Genomic DNA, 22,325 nt, shown 5'->3' with positions numbered 1-22,325 from the left:
GGGTAAAATACAGCTTTTCTCAGGAATCTCACCAGGGCAGCTGTTACTGATTTGGGTTCAATCTGGCCTGCTCAGTATAAATGAAGCAACAAAGGAGAACTCCATGGTTCTAAAAACTCGTGCGAGAAGGTCCACAATTGCCGGTGTCCTTCTCCTACAATGGCAATCCTACAAATGATTCCACACACTCTCATATTCAAACCCTCCAGTGGCTGCCCGTGGCTCTTAGCTAAAACCCCAACTACTCACCTGTCATATGAGCTGATCTCCAGCTGCTCCCCTTCCTCATTTCCTAGGTCCCCCCAAGATGCCCCAGCTCCTCTCACCTTCCCTTTTCTCATGAGCCCTCTGAGCTCTGCTGCCTCTGTGTCTTTGCACTTGGTTTATCCTGACTTATCCTCCGTTATCTTCGCAGTGCTGAATCGTCATCTGCTCAGAGGGGCCTGCCCCCTTCCCCACACCTAAAGGACCTCTTCCCCACACCCGTTTTATCTTTTTCACAGCTTAAGTCACTCTCTGAAATGCTGTTGTTTGTGTAAGTGTTTGCTTGTTTCTTGTCTGTTTCCCTGACAAGACAGTAGATGCCACAGGGTAGGGACGGTGCCATTCTTCTGCACCGACTACCCCAGCTCCAAGAATGCACCTGGGACATAATCGCTGCTCTGTACATAGTGACTCTATAAATGAAAGACTGAAAGAACGTCTGAATGAATTCTCTTTCTAACAGATCAGGGGAAATAAATAGAAGCTCAGCGTCTCTTTTGAAAACAAATAACATTGGAAAGAAAGAGAGATCTGGAAAGGTGGACTCAGCTTGCAGAATCAGAACAGGACTTTGACAAATCAGAGGCCCTGAGGAGTGAGGAGTGAAGGTCACTGCTTTTATTCAGAAATTGACAGCTCTCTTAAGACAGCCGGTGTCGCTGACCATAGAAATCAAACTTAATAAACTGCAGTTAAAAAAAATAAACTGAATGAAGTAGGGGAAGGAGCGATGGCTACAATGCATGGGCCTCAATTCTCTGACTTTGAACTTGGTGTTGTTAGGAAATTATGCATTAGTCATTCCATATTGCCTCTTCAAACACCTGCTATGTGCCACATAGTGTGTCTGACCTTTTCTTCCCCGCTCCGTCCCTCCCTTCCTTCTTTCCTTCCTTCAATATTTAGTAAGCCCCTACTGTGACACAAACATGGTTTTAGGAGCTTTATTCATTCATTCATTCATCCATTTAACAAATCTGGGTTAAGCACTCTGATCCATGCTGATGGTGCAGAAGTAACAAGGCGGGCGGTGCTTGGCCTCAGGGTGTTCCCAGTCTAAACAGACATTAAGCAAATTGTGGCAGATAACTCACTAAATATTTATTTAATGGGATTAAATTAATTAAATTGACTAAATTAGTTAATTTAACAATTACTAATAATTAATTAAAATAGTGCACCTTTTGCCAAGGAGTTTCTCTCACTTTTGGTAATCTGAGGCTCCTTTTTCCCTTTGCTAAATATGCTCAGAGTAAAAAGCAACCAAGTCAGAATGAACAACCAAGAGGGTTTTCCATCACCTTTGTTCCCGGTGGTTTAAACATGAGACTCTGTGTCTGTCTGTCTGTCTCTGTCTCTGTCTCTGTCTCTGTCTCTCAGGGATGGAGGCTGTGTGTACTCAATGTGCCAACACTCCCAAATTGGTCCATAAACCGTATTTTTTGACATTTGATAAAGTTACCTTGTGCCTGTTTCCTGACTACCCAGCTAAGATGGAAATTTAAACCCCTCCTGAGTCGAGACCAGGGGGCCGTTCCCCCTGGCTCTCCTTGAACTTGGCGCAGCGTGTAAGAGGCGCACAAGTGGCAAGTTTCAAACTCATTTTCCAACGTTACTCAGAGAACAGTTTGTCCTGGGTTCCTGGCGGCTGAGGAAGGTGGCCCTGCCCCTGGCTGGGAGACAACAGATTGACTACATCAGGGCATTCTCCACCCTTTGTGATAACGGTGAAAACATTTAAAGGATATTGCGGGAAAGGTTCTCGAGATGTGTTTCCCTAGCGAACATTTCAGGTTTCCCAAGGCACAGGGGCCTCTTTGAAGATTGATTGGAAAAGCAGACGGACGTGGAGCCCAAGAATTTCCATGGACTGGGCAACGTCCTCTGCACCCTTGAGTCAAGATGGTTCACTGAAGTCGACATTCCTATCGGCCTGACCCATCCCTGCACCTGCGATATTTACAGTAACCCACACACAGAGCACTTGGAAACCAGAGTCTTATTTGTCAAAGGAGGGCATACTCTGGGATTTAGGGGGGTTGCAAAAGTGCTTTCTTCAAATTATAGGAGATGATTCTACTTGACAGGATTCAAGACTTTGAGCTGTGTATGAGCAGATTCCTCATACGCAACCTCACACGTGCACACACACACACACACTCAGCTCCCTCGCGTTTCTCACAGAAGAATGATCACACACAAGCTATCAGCAATTTCTTGGCCATGCAGAATAAGACACTCAACTGACCAAGGCCTGACCTGCCCAGGACTCGATTTCCTGAAGTTAAAGCTACCGTCACTGCCTTGTATCTCGAGGCAATGCAAGGTATTATCTTTCTAAATTTCTGTTTTCACAAGGCAGAGGGGTGAGAGTAGCCAGCATGTGTCAACCACTTGAGGGAAACGAAGATGTGACAGAAAGGCCACTGCACTGATTTCATCCACCTTGAGGAGTGTTTTGGGTGTGTGCGTGGCTCCAGCCTCCCCCGAAGGCCTCGGAGTGTTAGCCTAAGACGGACAAAGCAAGTCCTTGCTGGCAATACAACCGCTCCCTACATTATCTGGAAGACATGGAAGGCCAGGGCCGAACAGTCAATTCCTCCTCAGTTCCTTCACCTCCAAACGGGTGAAAATATCTTCAGCTCATTCTATTTTGCCTCTCTGTCTCGCCATTTTTTTTCTCCTTCTGGCCCGCTGAGGTAAAACACAGCATTGTCAAATAAAGCATCTTTCCATTTGTCCTTTGCTTCACCCCATCCCGAGCACCCAGATCTGCTGTCCCTCATAGAATTTGAAATGTTTTATGGATTAGAGTCCACCACCAGAATTGACTGAGCACCTATCATGTGCCATACCCTGTACTACGTTTCTGTGAACAAAACCAGAATCAGTCTGGTTCCTGAGATGAGTGTATTTGACTTACTCTTTCTGAATTTTAAGATATCTTCATGTTAGTGTTTTTCAGAGGTCAATACTTGTATTTATGAGCATTTTATTCCTCATAACAAATAACCTTTAAAAAAATTGCAGAAGCAAAACATGAATTGTAAAACGTTAGAAAATAGAAACAAACAAAAATAAGAAAATAAACACATCTTATTCTCACCCAGAGATTACCACTATTGTGTGTGAAATTCCAGAACGTTCTCTGTGCATATACATATATTTAAATAAAATGAGGTCATAATATACATGCTATTATATAACCTGCTGTTTTCAGGCAACAGTATCTATTTTTCATTTCAATAATTTTTATCTTTTTGATGTCCAGACTATATTCGTATTTTTCCAGTTGCACAAAAATGTTCTTTTCAGCTGAGTTGATCAAACTACTATCAAATCCGGAACCACATGTTGTTTCCAGTTGTTTTGTCTCATAAATTTTTTTTAATCTGACATGGTCCCTTTATTATGACCCAGAATTGTAGAAGAGATCAAGCCAATTGTCCTGAAGAATGTCTTTCTTCTGAATTTGTCTGAGAGTTCTCAGGTCATTTAGCTTGCCCCTCGATCCCCTGTAGAAGTGAGACATAAAACCCATGGGTTCAAAATGGACTTGTTTTTACCAGAACACGTCAGAGATGTAAGCTCTATTGCAATATATCAGAAAACACATAATTTATTTGCCCCCAAATTAGTGATGCCGAAAATAGCCCCTGAACTAAGATGATGGCAGTTTGATTGCTCCATTTTACGGGTATGCTTACCCCCCGGCAACTAGAAAGTAATCTTTATGACTTTACTTTCTCACTAAATGGATGTCCAGTTCCCCATCAACCATCCGCTTAATGGTTTTAACACTAATTAGCAATACTTTGCCTGAAGCAGTAATTTAATTAAGGATTTTTAAATGATATATTTCTACATCTATCATCAGAGTACAATCATTTTATTGACTCTCAACATTTATTTCTTCATACAGCTCTTATGACTCAGGGTGGATGATGGTCCAAGTTGAACATTAACATGAATGGTGCCATCATGTTAATGTTAGGACCTGACATTTGAGTGGGTTTCCCACCAACGTAAGGAGGACTTTGCTCAGCTCTGTTGTCTCATTATCTTGATGTCCCCCCTCCACAGTGACCATCATTGATTTGACTATTCCCTATCCCATGCTTTTATTAACTTTATTCATATTTCCTTTTATTTAAGCTAGTGTTGTGCTAGAGACAGCTTGAACTCTCTAGCTAGAGCTGATTGCATATATCTCTTTCTAACTCCTTTAGTGGTTGCTTGAAATTTGCCATGGCAGGAGTATTTACACCATGGAAATCAGCAAATGCTACAATTTAGGACTCTTTTTTTTTTTTTTTTTTTTTGAGAGCTAGGTATTAAACATTTACTAGCCCACCACTGCTTTAAGCTATCAATTTTCAAACCTGGCTCAAAATCAGAATTCCCTGAAGGATTTTCTATAATACAAATTTCAAAACCCCACCTCAAACATACTGAATCAGAAACTCTAGGCTGGAAGCTCTACAAATCTGTCTTTGATAAAATTCTACAGGAAATTGTTTGAGGATTCAAGGACCACTAGTCAAGTGGTCTGCTCTAGGAAGAAAACTCAGCGTTATGTGCTCAAATCCATTTCACCTTTTCTGAGGGGTCCTGGGTTGCCATCCTCACCACCAGTATTGTTTTGGGGGATGGATGTCAAACTAAGGTAGCCCCATTATTGAAGATGGTTTCTTTTCACCTGCCTACAGGCATTTATCCCACCATTTTTCTTCACTGTCACCCGCCTTTGCTCTGAGTCTTTTATCCCATTTCCAAGTCATTCTCTGTCTGGCATCCGCCTAAATTCAGCCACACAGGGGAGGGAGGCAGCAGCAGCGTAATAACAATCTTCCCTCATCAATCACTTGGGAGTGGGTCACTTCTTTGCAATCTAAACATGAAAGCCTGCCCCTTCTTAGGGGCGGGGTGTGGGCAGGGACGCTAGAGTTTTACAAAAACATTTTGGGGCCAGATCGAGAGAAACCCCTAGGGCATAATCTCCCTAATTGCACGTTTGCCATTTGTCATTGAGTCTGGTAGTTCCAGGGGCCCCTGCCTTTCTGTACATGTAGCTAAAATGAGTTTTAAGCTGCAGAGGGAGCTACCTAATCAATTTCCTTGGCCTGAGCTTCTTAGAATCCAATATAGCATAGATACAGGACGGTGATAATGATTTGACACTCGCCACACGTCTGGGGGCTACAAGCACTGGTGAAAAAACTGTCATGCCCAAATGAGTATGGTTGGCCTCAAGTTCCAACACAACACCAAGAAAACATCACAGTATTATGAGAATTTCTGTTCCCTCTGTCGATATTTTCAAGATGGTTCTTACTTCTGAGCAGGTATCGATTGTGTATAGGTTAGGCCCTCCAGTGCCATTTGTCATCTCTGATATAATATCGTGTTATCGTTTAAAGCCGTAATGGGAGAGGTGTCTGTGCTTAAAGCAAACCGGCGTCTCGAGCTTTGATAAATGGCTCCATGGTCTTTGTTTCTGCAGCAGTGAGCAGTTGGCTGGCTATTTGCTTTACCTTTTATCCAAGAATAACTGTGTGATGGGTTCTGGAAGCGAGCAGTATCATTTTGTCAGATGTGGTTCACGGCGAGCCGGGTGGTCCTAGCAGAACAGCTGTGGGATTTTAGCACCCGACAGGATGTTAGCGGAGGGCCTGTGTAAATCTGAAATAACTCAAGCTCCACATGGCTGCTTTTGGTTGAAAAGTTCTCAGCGCTGTTTTTTTTAAGGTGAGAGGACAGGAAATGCTGATGGGAAAGAAAAAAAATGTGCTTGAGATAATAATTTTATTCAGACGGAGCCTTTCTGAAAGAGGTGATTGGAAAGGAAAAGGTGAAGCTATCACCAAGGAGTATCTGAAGTTGGGAATGTGTGGCCGTCCTGGACACATGCATGCCTCTCATCCCCAATAATGCGACTCAACACAACTCCAGCTACCCTCAGACCAGCCACCCGCCTCCTGCAACATGTCTCTCTTAGGACGTCATTAGAACCCTCAGAATTGTAGCTCAGAGCGAGTCTGGAAGGCTCTCTGTTCCTGTACCTGAAGATATTCGTGGGTTGCAATCGTGGCACTTAATCCTTCAGAACAGGCAGTTTGTCAGAACAAATAGCAATGGTTTTGTGCTCACAGTTCCCTTCTCAAAATTCATGAAAACCAAAATGCTCCCACAATTTCAATGAGACTTTGCATGGTGGCAATGGCTGTCATTTCTCTCTGCCTTCTTTAAGGGGGAGGGAAGGGCCGGTCACGTGTCGTTACATAAATGGTACAACGGGCGCATTCGCCAGCTCTGAACCTGAAAGAAGGTTTGGAGATGTGCCTGATGTGAATGTTTGCTCCTAATGGAGGACAGTCAACCCATCCTTGGTTTTCAGAAAAGTTCGTGAGGTTTTCAATGTTAAGTGTGAAATGTACGCTCAACCAGAGATACAAGGTGATGCACAGAAACTTTGTCTTCTAGGGTTTGTTCTTAGCTTTGACTTCTCCAGGAACAGAAAAGCTTTTTGCATGGTGAGTCCACACTTTCTCAACAGTATCATTTTTAATTAATGAAACACACTTGCTAGGCAATAGAGAGGGTTTGTAGAATAACCAATGGCTATGAGACAAAAAAAAAAAAAAAAAGTCCACAAGCCTCATTAGGATTTGGTGCCAATCAATAGAAGAAATAGGCCCAAATATGTGTATAATTAGATACATATTTCTAGATCCATCATACACACACAACATACAAATACGTATACATACACGTTCATACTCTTATAAATGCAGCATATATCTTAATTGATTACCTATAATGTATTAATATTTTTAAATTATATGCCTACTGTATGCCAGGCCTTTAATTATATTAGTGCATTTTATCCTCATAATATCTTTATAAGGAAATATGATTATCCCCATTTTTCAGATAACAAAGATGAGGTTGGAAAGAGCTGACATTATTTGCTCAAAAGCATGCAACTTAGAAGTGGCCGATTCTCAGCTCATGCCATTTTTAATAGGTCACACAAGGATTTGCATGTCATTTATTGTACACGTTGGGAATTATGACAAAGTGTGCAAATATAAAGAGAGAATTTCCTCCCAGATATTCTAAAATCAACAACTAGCAGAGTTCCAGAAAAAATATTTTTGTGTTTTTTAATGAGATTCCCAGAGCAAAGAGATTTGAACCTTGGGATTCCTGTTACATTAGATCAGCAAACTCAAATGGCTGCAAGAGTCAGAGAGAGAACATGAGTCAAATGGAGGTGAGACAATAGGGAGTGGTGTGGACTGTGGTAAACTCCAGGGCATATGTTCTAACTGAAAGGGGAATGCTGCTTAGTTCCAGCAGACTCTGGCCATGCAGGAATATGGGCTCAGTATTACCAGATTACTTGATTTTTCTGTTGTTGTTTTTTTTTTTTTCAGAGAAAATTGTCTGTACAAATTTTTGAAATTTTTCCATATCTTTATGATTTGTAAATATTGGCAACTAATTCACCCTTCTTAAAACTACTGGCAATTCAAGCAAAACACATTTGTGGGCTGTATATGACCTCAGGGCCACCAGTTTCCAACCTCTGCAATAAGCCTTTGCTCCTCCTGGTGACCCACTGACTCCTGTTTACTCATCCTTCTGGCCTCGCTTCAGTTCTGGGGTTTGGGGGGGGGAATATTCCTCACTGTGAACGCGTGGAATAAAATAAGCGTGGGAATTCTCCCCTGAAATGGACGGTCTTCATGCTGTGGCGGGGAGGGCTTCCCTGTCTTCTGTGAGTTGGGACAACTTCACTGGTCCAGGTTTGTTTCGATTATTTCTATTTCCTTCATGTTCTAAAGCTCTAGGCTTGTTTTGCATTTTAAAGAAATCCATATAATGAGAACTGCACCGTGTGGCCCCCACAGAGCGAATGCCCCCACAGAGTGGACCTTTCTGACCCTTCAAGACCCTTTGTGACCCAGCTGCTGTTGGTCTTGGTGACGTCCCCTCCTGCCACCTCTCTCACATGCATTCTCTTCAATTCCTTTGGATTTCTTCCTTTCTCTTCTTCAAAGATCCCCTCCAAGCTGGTTTTCTTCTTTGGGTCTTAACACTGTATTTCCCCTGCAATTTCAATCCCCCCTGGAATGACCTTCCATTCAATCTTGCCGACACCTTCATCTGACTGCTTCTCACCCCTCGGGTCTCAGCTTAGACGTCACCTTTCAGAGCAGCCCTCCCTGACCCCTGAGCTACAGCAGCACGACCCCCACCCCCAGCCACTCACCACCCCGCACTTCACCCTGTTTTGCTTTCTGCATATCAGTTGTCAATATCCCAAGTTATCTCATTTATTTCTTCGTTTACCTATTTACAGAGCCTGCAGGAATGGTGATAAAAAAGTGTAGATTCTCAAGCCAAACAACTTAGATTAAATCCCAGCTCGGCTTCTTCCTCACTCCGTGACCGTGGGCAGGTCACTTCACCTCTCCATACCTCCGTTTCCTCATCTGTAAAATGGGAAAATTACAGATAGTAATAATAATAGTACCTCATAAGGGTGTTATGAGAATTAAATATATTGCTATTGGTAAAGTGCTTAGAACAAATATTTATAAAGTGTTTGGAACAATGCCTGGCACATAGTAAGCACTATATTGGAATCGGTAGTTATCATCATCGTCGTCATCATCACCGTCATCATCACCATCATCTCCAGCATCTAGAATGTAAGTTCCTCATGAGAATAGACGCTAGCTCTCTTTTAAACTCTGTATCCTCAGTGTGCAGCACAGAGTAACTCTTCAGGAAATATTTATAGAGTAAATGAATGATAGAAAGGAAACTTTGAAGAGCAAGTACAACAGAATACACTTATCGTTGCATGATTAATTTCTTAAGTGTCTCTCTCTCTGTGTGTATCCCTATCTGTGTATGTCTTTCTGTATAGGTCTCTCTCTCTCTCTCTCTCTCTCATTAAATTAAAATAAGGATGAGGATAAATGCCAGGAAAGCTGGTAAAATGGTTCTGTAGGTCGCCCAGCCAGTTGTTTCCTTGAGAGCTGATATCTGAATAATAATGCCCCACTTGAACCACGCAGCCCTCCATTAACAACTTACACCAACAGGGTTCAAACACGGGGAAGTGACAGAGGCAGCAGCAGGACCACTCGAGTTCTACTAATGATGCAAGGTGGTGTTGCCTCTCGCTCCTGGGCTGAATGGAAAACGGAGAAGAAAGCCCCCGATTGGTGTGCGGAGGTGCAGCTTTCAACAAAGAAATCCCGCCATTCCAAACTGTCGAGACCTTTAAAAATAAAAGATGTGCTGTATTTCCAGCACATTCAGTATTCCTGAGGCTTCCCAGCTTGTTGTAAGGCAAGATGAAAACAATACTCAGTAGATTTTCATAAGTGACATGTAACTGTAAGATTGATAGATGATGCAGTTTTAATGTATATGAAGTTCAAAACCAACATAAAAGCTGTAAGGTACCTGAACGCTGGATTCCAAACCCACATTTCTTCCAATGATGAGCCCCAGCATCCCCCCAAACCTTCTGCATCTATAAAACAAAAAGTGGGCATTGCCTAAGTAGGGGGAGATTTCTACTAAACCTACAAGGACAAAGTGTTGGCATGTTTTCATTAATGTAACAGGGGTCCCTGGGTACATTTTCCCCTTCAAATTAATGTGACGGATCATGAATGGTTAAATATTGCTATTTACTCCTGCTAATCAATGCCAAGGAAATGGTTAATGCTCCTGGTGGTTCAGGGAGCACGAAGGTTAGCTACATTGCTAGTAATTTCCTAAAAAGTCCTTGCTTTATAGTTCATAGCTCGTTGGCCACTGGGGGTTTGTTATGTATTATACACACACACACACACACACACACACACGTAGTTATAAATTATATGTGAGGTGTTATATGTGTAATGTATACCATATATGCAGCCAATCAATTATGTATATTATCTCTAACTATATAATGTACAGTGAATACAAGGTTTTAGGAATTTTCGTGGTCAGCCTCATTCAAGCAATATTTGTTGCTGTCCTTTTTCCATGAATGTGCATTAAAAGGATGTTATCAAGAGTTAAACTACATATCGTCATTTTTGAACCCTTCTTTCCTTTTGCCTTATCATGTGCTGCCCAACATTAATTGAACATTAGGACCTGTCAAGTTCTGAGCAGGAAGTACTGTGAGGAAGTCTGACACAGACAGAGAGAGATGACACAGGCTAAAGAGAACTGTACATACACGCCAGCAGCCATTCCTACACACGCCATGGTTTCTATATTGGTGAGCCTTCCCTTCTTTCTTTCATTTTTTCTTTCATTCTTATTTTAGGGGAAGGGGCTTGGGTTTCTGTTTTTATTTTGCTTCGGTTCCAGTCTAGTTAACTCAAAATGGATAAGGTTAGAAAAATAAAATGAAAATATCACAATAATGGCAGTGATTTTGTGAGGTCTTCCCGTGCAATAGCCAGTGCTTAAAGACTTTACAAGTAGATAATTTTATTAGCCTAGTTTTACAAATGGGGAAACTGAGGCTCAGAGTGGTTAATCAACTTGCACAAAGTCACACAGCTAATAAATGACATTGCTTTTCACTGTCCCTGCTAGATAGACATCTGAAAGATGCAAGTGTCAGAGCAACATTATGGACCATTTGGAGATCAACGTTGCTCTAACCCTTCCCTGGTTGGAAAATGTCATTTGTGCATGTCAGACAAGGGGGCTTCCAAAGGATAGGGACCTCCTCCTTTGTGTATTATATCGTCAGCTCCTAGCATACAGTCTAGCCCAGAGCAGCAGCTTGGTCAACATAGAATGAGGAAGAAAGGGAGAACCATGTGAGGAGGTGAATCCCGGGCAGGCGTTTGGGAGCTGGGAAATAAACGAGGTTTTTCCCATTTTAAGATACGCACAACAACAAGGACAAGTTGTTGACTGAAAAAACATGAGAAATCTGGTCCATGGATTGTCCCAAGAAGGGGACAGAGCAGACTGTAAAGACCAGGATGGAGGCACCCTCCTGAGTGCACATCCTGATAGCAGAGGAGAAAACGAAAGTGTGTGAGGGGAAGGGATTTATCCTGAGGCACCCAGCTCATCATTGGCAAAGCTCAGATATTAAGAAAGCTTTGGTCTTTCTCCCACAACTGACGCTCGCACCTCCTGATTTTCATAATTGTGTGATTTCCCAATCTTTCCATCATTTTGACTGGATCCTGCTGAGAAGGATGATTTTTCTCAGAGCTAGAATCAAGACTGTTCAAGTTGATATTGGGTCTAAGCCACAGATGCTAAGATGTCATCTAGTTCAAAGTAGGAATCTTCTAGAATGTTTGCCTGCAGACAGAGATGCTGAGCCAGCTGGCAGACATGGCGATGAGGACACGCGGAGCTCCCATGCAATCCATTTGTCCACTGGATTGTGTGAAGGCCCCAAACCAGAGTTCGATATTGACCTGCATACATCGTCCGTACAGAATTGTGAAGAACATTCCTCCTTGGGACAAAGAGTTTTAAAAATAAGCTTAAAAAAATACTGCATCTGGTTCCCTGTAGTTCAAAAAAGGATCTCATGTCAACTCCCAGAGATTTAGAGAAAAATGAGAACATGTTCCAGTCTCCTCCTTCCTACTTTCTTTGTCTTACCCCCTTCTCCTAGGCTTACAACCGCTCCAGACACATTCCCTGTGGGGACAGGAGTGTGTGTACCTAGGGCCCTCACACACAGGCAGTGGCTGTTGTCATCAACGCTTTATGCACCTCCCTTGCCCCTCAGCACACTCCCCTTTTATAACACTCATCATATTTGTTATCTCTTTTATTTGTTATTTGTCTCCCTATGACACTATAATCTAACTGAGAACTAGGACCAGATCTGTCTCATTCATCACCATATTCCCGAAATCTAACCAACAATGTACTTAAAACACAGTGGATGTTAAATATTTTCTAATGGAATGAGTTAACATAGGCACCCATCCTTTCTTTCCCAACGCTCACGGCATAGGAATGTCCAGAGCCTCACAGGTGCACAATAAATATTTGTTGAAGCATCGAGGAAGCACATCCCAGATTGTTTCCACCACCCACTGCAGGAAGGCTGGTCTCTTCCAGAGCTAAGAGGAAACCCATCTTGAGTTGAGAGTAAAAGAGGAGGCTGCCTCCCTCCCTGAACCTGAGGAAGGGGCCATCAGTCTCTCTTGTATCCCAGGTACAAGTCAATGCAGATGAGATGGCAGGCATCTCCTTTCCCTCCCACTCAGTGCTCTGACTTCAGAACACAAGTTATATCACTTGACCTATTTGTGTGTTCTGGCCACCGCTGATGATTCGTTTATCTCATCTGGGTGTTTTCCTGATGAAAACACAGTTTGTTGGATTGTATTCAATTGATCTCCTCTTGATATTCACCGTTTGCCATGATGGCCTTCCATGGCATGGTTCTTGGCCAGGGGCCTTAAAGTCTTTTGTTTTGTTTTGTTTTGTTTTTTGGTATGTTTGTTTTATTGGAAGCCTGGTGTTGTTCACACTGAAAGTCTTCTGCCAGTGGCATCGACCTTCTTGAAAGAGTCTCAGACACTGATTTGTAATCTCAAAGAACAGCCTCCCAAGAGGTAGGATCTCCCCACCGAGGTGAATACCCCGAGTTGGCTTTTTTTAATTAAGGCTCTGCATTGTAACTAGTCAATGTACTTTATTGGGAGAGTGAATGTCAATGCCACTGCTTTTTCTTTCTCTCCTTTATCTTTGTCAGTGATTCAAAGACATGATTTATGGTTAGTCTCCGACTTTCAGCATCATCCATCAAGTCCTGGTTTCACTACAGGGCTCCACGTTGTAAATCATGCCAAAGGGTTGTCACTCATTCCCCTTAACCCTTTAGGGATTTGTTTCAGGGGTCGCTCTCCAAGAAGGAAACTTTTTAAGATGGCAGTTGAGGGGGCCTGCCTGGGCAATTGAGGGGGGCTCATGGAGCCAGTGGTGTTAATTGTTTGGCCTAATGCAATAATTATTAAGACCCAGGTAAAGCCTGGGCCCAGCTCCACCCAGCCCATGCGGGATGAGAGACTCACACTGGGTGACTTGAGAACAGATTCCTGAACCAGCTCTATTCTGTTTTGAAACGTCCGTCATGGATGCGAAGTGCTGAGTTTCCCTTCGGAATCAATCACCGGCTAGTTCTGATGGTGACCTTGCAAAGATTACAGAATGAGTGTGAAGACCATCAGCAGCTGCTATTTCAGGCTCTGTAAATTAACAGTCCTCTCTCTTCCTCCTAGTCTTTCATGCCTCCATTGCTCTCTTGCTCTCTGTCCCTTTCTCACACTCGGGCAGTTGGGGGGTGATGGCAAGGGGTGAGGTTGAAGACTGGAATTTGTAGGCAGAGGAGCAGGACGTTTTATAGAGTCAGATCTCCCCTTCCGGCTGCTTCCAGGCAACGGCCAAACTCAGCCTCTCAGCCTCAAGCCTTTGAGACATGGGACACTTGATAGAGGCAGAAATTCAGACACCCAGCACTGAACGAATAGGGGGTGCTCTCCTGTTGGAAGTCTGCAGCTGGTAATCAAGGGTCATTAATGAAAAATATATGTCTGGAATCTACTCATTCAGAGCCCAAAGACAGTGGGTAGCAGTTTTATTCCTGATTTATGCATAGGTCTGTTTTGCCCGGGTAAGCTGATGAAAACAACAAATATATTGGTGAAAGATATATAGGTAAATAAAGTGAAAGGTTGTAAAATACAAACATTTGTTATCCAAACACTGCTACCCTCCTCCCTTTTGATAGGAATGCTTCCTTAGATGGTGTTTGAGGGGCTCAGGTCTTGGCTGTTTTCAAACACAGAGGGCAAAGTGTGGCTGTCATCTTCCTTTTTGCAAAAATTGGGGCTTATTTGATCCAAAGGGTTAATGCACCTCAGTTTACTAGGACAGTGACCCTAAAGAGCCCCCTTTGTTACCTGCTGTTCTCGCTTTCCAGCATACAAAGTGGCTAGTCTTATTATTTTATCTTTCTTAGAAAGAGCACAAGGATCTTTTCAAACTTGAAATGACCCAGAAGCTATTAATCCTCCTAACAGCCTTGGAAGGCAGGTAAACTGTTGCTGAACTAGTATTTCACTGAGAAAGCCTTCTCCTACTGCCCACCCTCCTGCTCAGAAATCAGATTTATACGGTATACACAGTGTCTACAGACCTAACTACAGGTGACTTAGAAACGGGGAGGCTGCAGATTAATGTGCCCATTCAGAATGATGTATTCTATTTTTTTGTGCTGAGAGCAGCGCTGATGGCCTGCTGGTAGGGCATAGCAAGGAGGCCAATCTCGTCTTCTGCTTCCAGCCCGTTACAGAAAGGACTTCTGTCGGGTCTCTGTTGTGAAGTCAGTTACCGCTATTTGAATTCCGTCAATAAGATGTCTTCTGTTTATGCTACATGGATTTTGTTATGCCTCTGATCAAAAGAATTTCCAAGGCACTGACAATAAGGAAGAGAGTTATTCAGCTCATGGGATTCATAGACAACTTTAAGAGTCCTTTCTCTCTCAATGAATGAGAGGAATTCTCCTTTCTCAATGTTGCCTGTTCCTGGAATAACTATAAATTTCTGCAGATCTTATTCAGACCCAGAGACAACATCCCAGAGGCATCGAGAATCTGCTGCTAAATATGCTTTCCACAAATTAGAATACGCCACCTAGTGAAGCTCTTAATTAGCATGCCACCTCGGATATAAAGCTAGGAGGCCTGATTGCACTCAGCTTACCTCCACCTCTTACTTGAAGGAACCCTGCATCATATGCAAGACTCTTGAAAGAAAAAGAAAATGTAATTAAAGTAAAATAGTCCAGCTATCTCCATCTGAACCTAGCCCGTTGGTATGATACCTGGTTTCAGCATGTCTGATTTGAAGCATTCAGAATGGTAAATTACCCACCTTTCATAACCAGGCAGACAGAAAAGTAATCCCATTCACACGACATATGGGTCAGTGTTTTCTGGTTAAATTCCAGGCAATACTAACGTATTCAACTCTGAATGGCGCAAATCTTTGCGGACCTGTATTTGGTGGTACACATTTGCCAGATTTGCAGTGATGGCAAATTTAAATAAATTGTCCAAATTCATACACACCAACCCACTGGCTGGAAGCCAGGAATAGACAATTCAGCTCCTGCTTTCCCATGTCCAATTTCCCTGGGGCCTTCTTTTTATACAGAAAATTCTGAGCTGTGGGTGTTTAAACACAGAAGTTACATGCCTTCCTACACCTTCTCTCTCTGTATCGGTATGTTTCCTCCCCATCACCCCATTCTCGTTTTCATTTCTGTTTTGTCAAATAACAGTGTGACTTTGTCTTTGACATTAAACAGTTTTATATACTTTTAACAGAGTTTGTTTACTCCATCTGTATTTCCAATCAGTGTGGAAGGTTTACCAAAGCGGTTCATTACTGATTTATTTATGATGTATTTAGAGAGCAAATATGAAACTGTCAGCAGTTGCTGGCTAAACAGTGTTGACAGACATTAATAACATATGGTATAGCAATGGAATTATGATCTTTATTTTTTTTTTTAATTTTGATCCTCAACATGCAATTTGGGGTTTTGCATTTCCTAGGTAGTTGGGTGCAAGAGAAGACTTTTAAAGAAACTGTGTTTTCTTCTTATTTGTAACCTTTGGGGTTTCCTCGTGGTGACATTAACATCTTCTGTGTCTGTTTAGCTGTTCAATTTAATGGAAGACAAATCCTCCCAAAGGTTTAATTTACTCTTGCAAACTGAAATCACTATATTTACACTGTGGGAAATGGCCCTAATTTTCTCAACCTTCAGTCGCCATCAAGCATATAATTTATTTCTCCCCCTTCAATACATTCCTCATTAGAAAACAAAGTTTTTGATATTTAAATGTTACCAAGTTCAAATGGAGGAAACTAGTCTCCCATTTCTGGCAAATGTTGTTGCAGGCATGGCTGCATCTACCTGACAGCCACCCATTTATACTTTCCAGAACAGACAAACATTTGAATTTCTGACTTTAATTGGCTGTTCCTTTGAGCTTACATGGTTTTCTCCAGCAGCAAGGGGGAATTGTTTGACTAGGCTGGAAGAAAAAGCAACTGGTATACCTGGGTTGCAACAGAATTCCACCCATCTCTGTTGAAGTAGGCAAGCATGTTTCAGCTGGACAGTGACCCAACAGGCAACAAAGTTTCTCTTTGGCCAAGAATTGTTCCATGGTTCTGCAAATAGGATCCCTTTTTCCAGAATCTAATTCTTTCTCTTGGATTGGATCTTAAAAACGAGATCCAAAAGACATTAGAGTTCACGTAAGATAAAACCAGAAGTTCTCTGGAGCAGTGAATGTCAGTGATGGACCCCCATTGAGAATTTGGTGAAAGCCAACACCTTCTTCTGAGACAACATACACACAAGTGCTACCTGTAGTTTGAGGGTTCTGGCATCCGGGGGGAGCCTATCTTCCCAGATAGGGAACCCAGTTAAGACAGAGCGATCATTCTGTTCATCACACGATGTTTGTGTGTGAAGAAAGAGTGCCTTTGCTTTCTAACAAAAGGATGGGAGACAAGACGGACTGTGGGATTCATGGATTGAGTACGTCTCATGTGCTAGCTCTTCTAGTGTTTGGTACACATTATCACATGGATCTTCAGAACGCTCTAGGAAATGGGTATGAGGATTATTGCCATTTTGCAAATAGAGAAATTGAGGCTTGGAGGGGTAAATAACTTGCCCAAGGTCACGGTCACATAGCTGGTAAGTAAAGGAGACATGAGTCAAATCCGGACAGTCTGATTCTTGAGCCAAGTCAAATGGGGGATTTTGGTTAAAGTGAAGGATATAGAGAAATTTGTATGTTTTTACCTTTCTCGTTTTTTCTATTTTAGAACCGTGAAGCATATTAGAAATTTTCCAGTCCAACCCCTCATTTTACCTTTGAGATAACTAAGCCCAGAGGAGCTCTGAGATTTGCCCCAGGCTCAGTGGTTAGGGACTGACCTGGGGCTGGCTTATCCCGACCCCAGATCCAGCTTCAGTGGTCAACACCATAGCAGTTCCTCAACGGTCTCAAAGCTTGAACTTAAACATATCAGTGGCTGATTTTGAAATATATACTTTGGGCACATGAATGATAACAGAAGGTAAGGATCAGAGGAGCCATCTCTGTCTTATTCCTAATGTCTCCACTGCTGAAACTGTAAGAAATAATAAGCTGCCATGGCCAGAGCACATACTTCCCCAGATCTCTGTTCGAATCCCAGCTCTGACACTCACTAGCTGTGTGATTTCAGACAAGCTCCAGCACCCACCTCAGTGTCGTGTTCTCCCATACAAATGGTTTAAATGAAAGATGCTGGACAGAGCCACCATGACAGAGCCTGGCACAAAGCTGTCACTCGTTAAATGTTCATTTGTAGAATTTTACTCATTATGAGAGGAAATAGAACTAACATCAAATGTGTGAATATTGTCTATTTAGTGTAGACATCTTCAAAGCACCCCCATCTTTAAAGCCAGACACTCAACTCTCTCTTGCAACACATCCCCCACACATCAAGTCTCTTACTTCCCTGTCTCTGACCTGTAGATCCAAATTTAAAGGGCTCACGTGATTAGGTCAGGCCCACCTGGATAATCTTCTTATTTTAAAGTCATCTGATTTCCCCCTTAATCACATCTGAAACTCCCTTCCCAGCAGTACCTGAATTAGTATTTGACGGAACAACTGGGAGAAGGTGTATATAGTGTACACTAGGGGCCAGGAAACTTATGGGCCATCTTAGCATTCTGGCCACCACAGCCTCAGTGTCCTGATCCACCAAGTGGGGATGTGCAACAGGGCCTAGGGCACAGGCATTTAGGAGGATGAAATGGATATAAATTACTTACCGCAATGCCTGACATAAAACCCACATGCACTAAATTGTAGTTATTGGTTCCTGGAAGGGAAAATAAAGCTTAGACATGGAGTAATTTACCAGACTAAGGGAGTTTAGAGGTCAACCCTGGGAAGAATCTATCGGTCAATCAGCAAGGACATTTTCTTGAACACAAAGGTACTTTGCTAGGATGAGGTGACAGTTGCCAGAAGCTGCGATTGAAGGAAAGGCAGAGTTGCTTCCTGTGGGAAGATGAAAGGGGTCTTATTCAGAGCATGCCTGGTCTCCTTGAGAATCTACTGTCGGGCTGCTCTTTCCTGCAGCAGCTGTGATGCTCGAGCAGTGGCCTGTGAGAGAGAGCCATGAGACCTACCTGGGGGTAGGTCTGCAACAGTGTCATGCTGCAACAGCAGATGCAAAGGCCCTGAGGTGGGAGTTCACCAGAAATGCCAAGAAACACCAAGCACGGAAAACAAGGAGGAGAGGGGAGGAAATTGAGCCAAATTTGTGAGACAATTGGAAATTCGAACTTTGAATAATTGAAGACATTAAGTGATAATTGTTATTATTACTATTGTTTGGACGTGAGGCTGATTATGTTTCAAACAAAGAGAGTTCCTTTCTTTTAGAGATGCATACTAAAATATTTATGGATGAAATGGTGTGAAGTCTGGGATTCGCTTCAAAATAATCCTAGTGGGGACAATGGTGGGAGATTTAGATGAAATAAGTCTGTCCCTGAGTTGATAAACATTAAAACTGGTTGAAGGTATATGGAGGTGTATTATTCAATTGCGTCTACTTTTGGATATGTCTGAAATTCTCCGTTTAAAAAGAAGTTTTAGAAGAAAAGAAATTGAGTCAAAAGAAATGGCAAGAGTCAGATCACAGAGGGCCGTGGGGCCAGTTTAAGTGACTTTTTTTTCCTAAGAACAGTGGAAAACCATCAAATGGTTTTGAGCAGAGGAGTGACCTGATCTGACATGTGTTTTCAAGGCTCACATAACTGCTGTGTTGAGGTGGACTGTAGAGTGCTCTGTTAGTTTCTCATTGCTGCTGTGACGAATTATTACAAATTTAGTGGCTTAAGACAACATAAATGCATTATGTTACAGTTCTGGGGACCAGAAGTCCAAAATCAGTTTCACTGGGCTAAAGACAAGGTCTTGGCAGGGCTGTCTTCCTTCTGGAGGCTGTGGGAGAGAATCCGTTTCCTTGCTATTTTCCAGTTTTGAAGGGCTGTTCACGATCCTTGGCTCATGGCCCCTTCCTTCTTCTTCAAGTCAGCAATGGCATCGCTCTGATCTCTGTTTCCGTTGCCACATCTCCTTCTCTGACTCTGACCCTCTTGCTTCTCTCTTATAAGGCCCCTTTGAGGCCTACCCATGTGCCCACCCAGATAATCCAGGATAATGCCGCCATCTCAAAATTCTTATTAATCACATCAGCAAAATCTCTTTTGTCATGTAAGGTAACATAGTCACAGGTTCTGGGGATTAAGACGTGGATATCTTTAAGGGACCATTATTCTGCCTCCCATAGCGGGGAGGATGGAGCAGAGCACCCAGGCTGGAGGCTCCTGCGGGCATCCATGTGAGGAAGAGTGGTGGGTTTCTCAATCTCTGCACTACCGACATTTTGGGCCAGATACATTTTTGTTGTAGAGGGCTGTGCTGTGTGTTGTAAAATATTTAGTGGCATCCCTGGCCTTGACCCACTAGATGCCAGTAGCAGCCCTTCTTCCACCAAGTTGTGACAATTGAAAATGTCTCCAGACATTGGCAAATGTTCCCTGGTTGAGAACCACTGGATGGGGGAGGTAATGGCAGAGACAGGGAGAGGTGATGGGACCCTGGCTATACGAAGAAGGCAGCCCTGGCAGTTTTGGTTAGGCCTCCCTCTCCTCCCATTGCTAAGCATGGTTGGTAATGAGAGAGATTTCCTTTGAGTATGTGTTGCTCCTGTGGACAGTGTGGAAGCAGAAAAATGGTGACAGTCTACTGTTGTTGTGAGTTTAACCTTCTCCTCAGCTAGCTATTGTGCTGCCCAAGGATAAAGGCAGTGGCTGGTACTCCTTTTACCCACCTTCTACCCCAGCACTTGGAGCGTTGTAAGACCTCAGTGAATACCCACCAGCTTTATTTCGTAATTACAGTCTCACTACACCTTTCCTTCTCCATTGTGGGAGAGGAACTTAATATCCTGCCCATCACTTTCTCCTCTAAATGAAATTTAAGACTCCATGTTAGCTAAGTGCTTTGGAAGCCTTGCACGAAAGGAATAAATCAAAACACAAAGACTTTGCAAGCTGGTATATGGTTGTCTGCAGTGTAGCTATGTAGATACTCATTATTAATAATTTTATATGCTTTCTTAATCATCACTAACATTCACTGAGCACATACTATGTATCGGCACTGTGCTTGGTGCTCTATGTGTATGATTGTCATCTTCACAGCCATCTGAAGAAATAGGAACTAATATTAAACCCATTTTATAGATAAGGAACATAAGACTGGGGGAGGTTAAGCAACTCTTCCGAATTCCCACAGTCTAGGCAGATGATATATTTCAGGACTCTCTGAATTCTAAACCTTTGCTCTTAAATTCTTTACCACATTTCCTCAATTCCAGGCAGCCTAGGGTGCTTTGATCCATTGAAAGGAAGTCAACTATAACATTAGAAGCTAGCAAGACTTAACTGTTTTCTTGATGGTTTTAGGCTTTGAGTTTTGATGTGTGATGGAGCTTCTAATACTTCCGACCTTGGGGAGGGAGGAGGCAGGGAGTGCTTTTCTATTTTAGGAGAGGAATCAGCCACTCCCTCTATTCATTCTGCCTTTCTCCCTTGGCCGCTATGGCATGTAAAAGTCATTACAGATGAATCATACGTAGGCAGATCAAGGGACACAATATGAGCTGTTTGGTCTTTTCCATCCTTTTCGATATGAATCATTGTCATGTTCTGAGCTGTCGCTGCCCTTACATAACTTTAGCTGCCTCCTCGGATGAACCATGAGCACAACTTGCCTCTAAGTTAACGGAGAGAGGACAAATGATGTTCATAGATGCAAGGTAGGGAACTGGGTCTGAGCAGAGCCAAATTTTAGTTTCTACTTTTAGAGTTCATTGGTTTTGCCATAGGGGTCTCAAACTCACAGGTCTACAGGGGCCAGACAGGTTTGGTAAATTAGCAAAGTGGGCTGCCTGTGAGATGCTGTGAAGTGGAATGGACACAGGTGAATATTCCAGCATCCCCACACCACCCCAAGAGGGCAGCTGTGACTCAGCTCCAGAGAGGGACGCTGTGTAGAATATGGCTCTGTTGGCAGATTTAGGCTTTGCCAAGAGAAACTAGAAAACTGAATTTTTATGTGAAATCTTCTGATTTTTACATCTTAATAATTCATTTGTTTTAACTGCATGCCCCAAACCTAACCCATCCAGAGGCTGAATCCAGTTTATTAACTCTGCCTTGGGGATTTACTCTGACTCTCTAGGCCTGCGCTGTCTGATGTGGTAGCCACATGTGGCTACTGAACGCTTGAAACAGGGCCTGTCCAAACTGAGATGTGCTGTGAGTGTAAAACACCCATCAGATTCCAAAAAAAAAACAGAATGTAAAATATCTCATTAATTTTTATATTGATCACATGCTGGTATGATAATATTTTGCATATATTAGGTTAAATAGAGTATATTATTAAAATTAATTTCTCCCATTTCTTTTTCATTTTTTAATGTGGCTACTGGAAATTTAAAATTACATCTGTTCACATTCTCTCTCTATTGGACAGCACTGCTTGAGGTCTTGAGTCCCTCTCTACAACAGATAATAATCACAGCTCCCGTTTACTGGGCACTTACCATGTACCACTGTATGAAGCCCTTGTCGAGCTTTCTTTTATTTAATTCTCAAAATAACCCTTTGAGGGTATTACTATTATCACCATTTTATAGATAAGAAAATTGAGGCTAGCTAGAAGGTTAAGTAACCTGCTGAAAGTCACACAGTTAGCACATGACATGTTTGATTCTGGATTTGCCTACAGGTCTTTCAGCTAGTAAAACCTGGGCAATTAACCAGTATGCTAACCACCCCCCCTGGCCCCCCCCAAAAAAAAACCACAGAGTATTTG

General features: G+C 42.6%; 1 protein-coding gene across 4 annotated transcripts in view; it reads left to right on the top strand.

The window, feature by feature from the left end:
• Window positions 1–22,325, top strand: part of TSHZ2 (teashirt zinc finger homeobox 2) — a 439,977-nt gene that overhangs the window by 193,582 nt on the left and 224,070 nt on the right. The window lies entirely within an intron of this gene.

Source organism: Ceratotherium simum, chromosome 21 (assembly GCF_057802395.1).
Source record: "Ceratotherium simum simum isolate JZ-2026a chromosome 21, ASM5780239v1, whole genome shotgun sequence".
In the NCBI taxonomy this organism is placed as follows: domain Eukaryota; kingdom Metazoa; phylum Chordata; class Mammalia; order Perissodactyla; family Rhinocerotidae; genus Ceratotherium; species Ceratotherium simum.
Note: the sequence above shows the minus strand (reverse complement) of the source record. Positions and strands in the feature narration are given on the sequence as shown.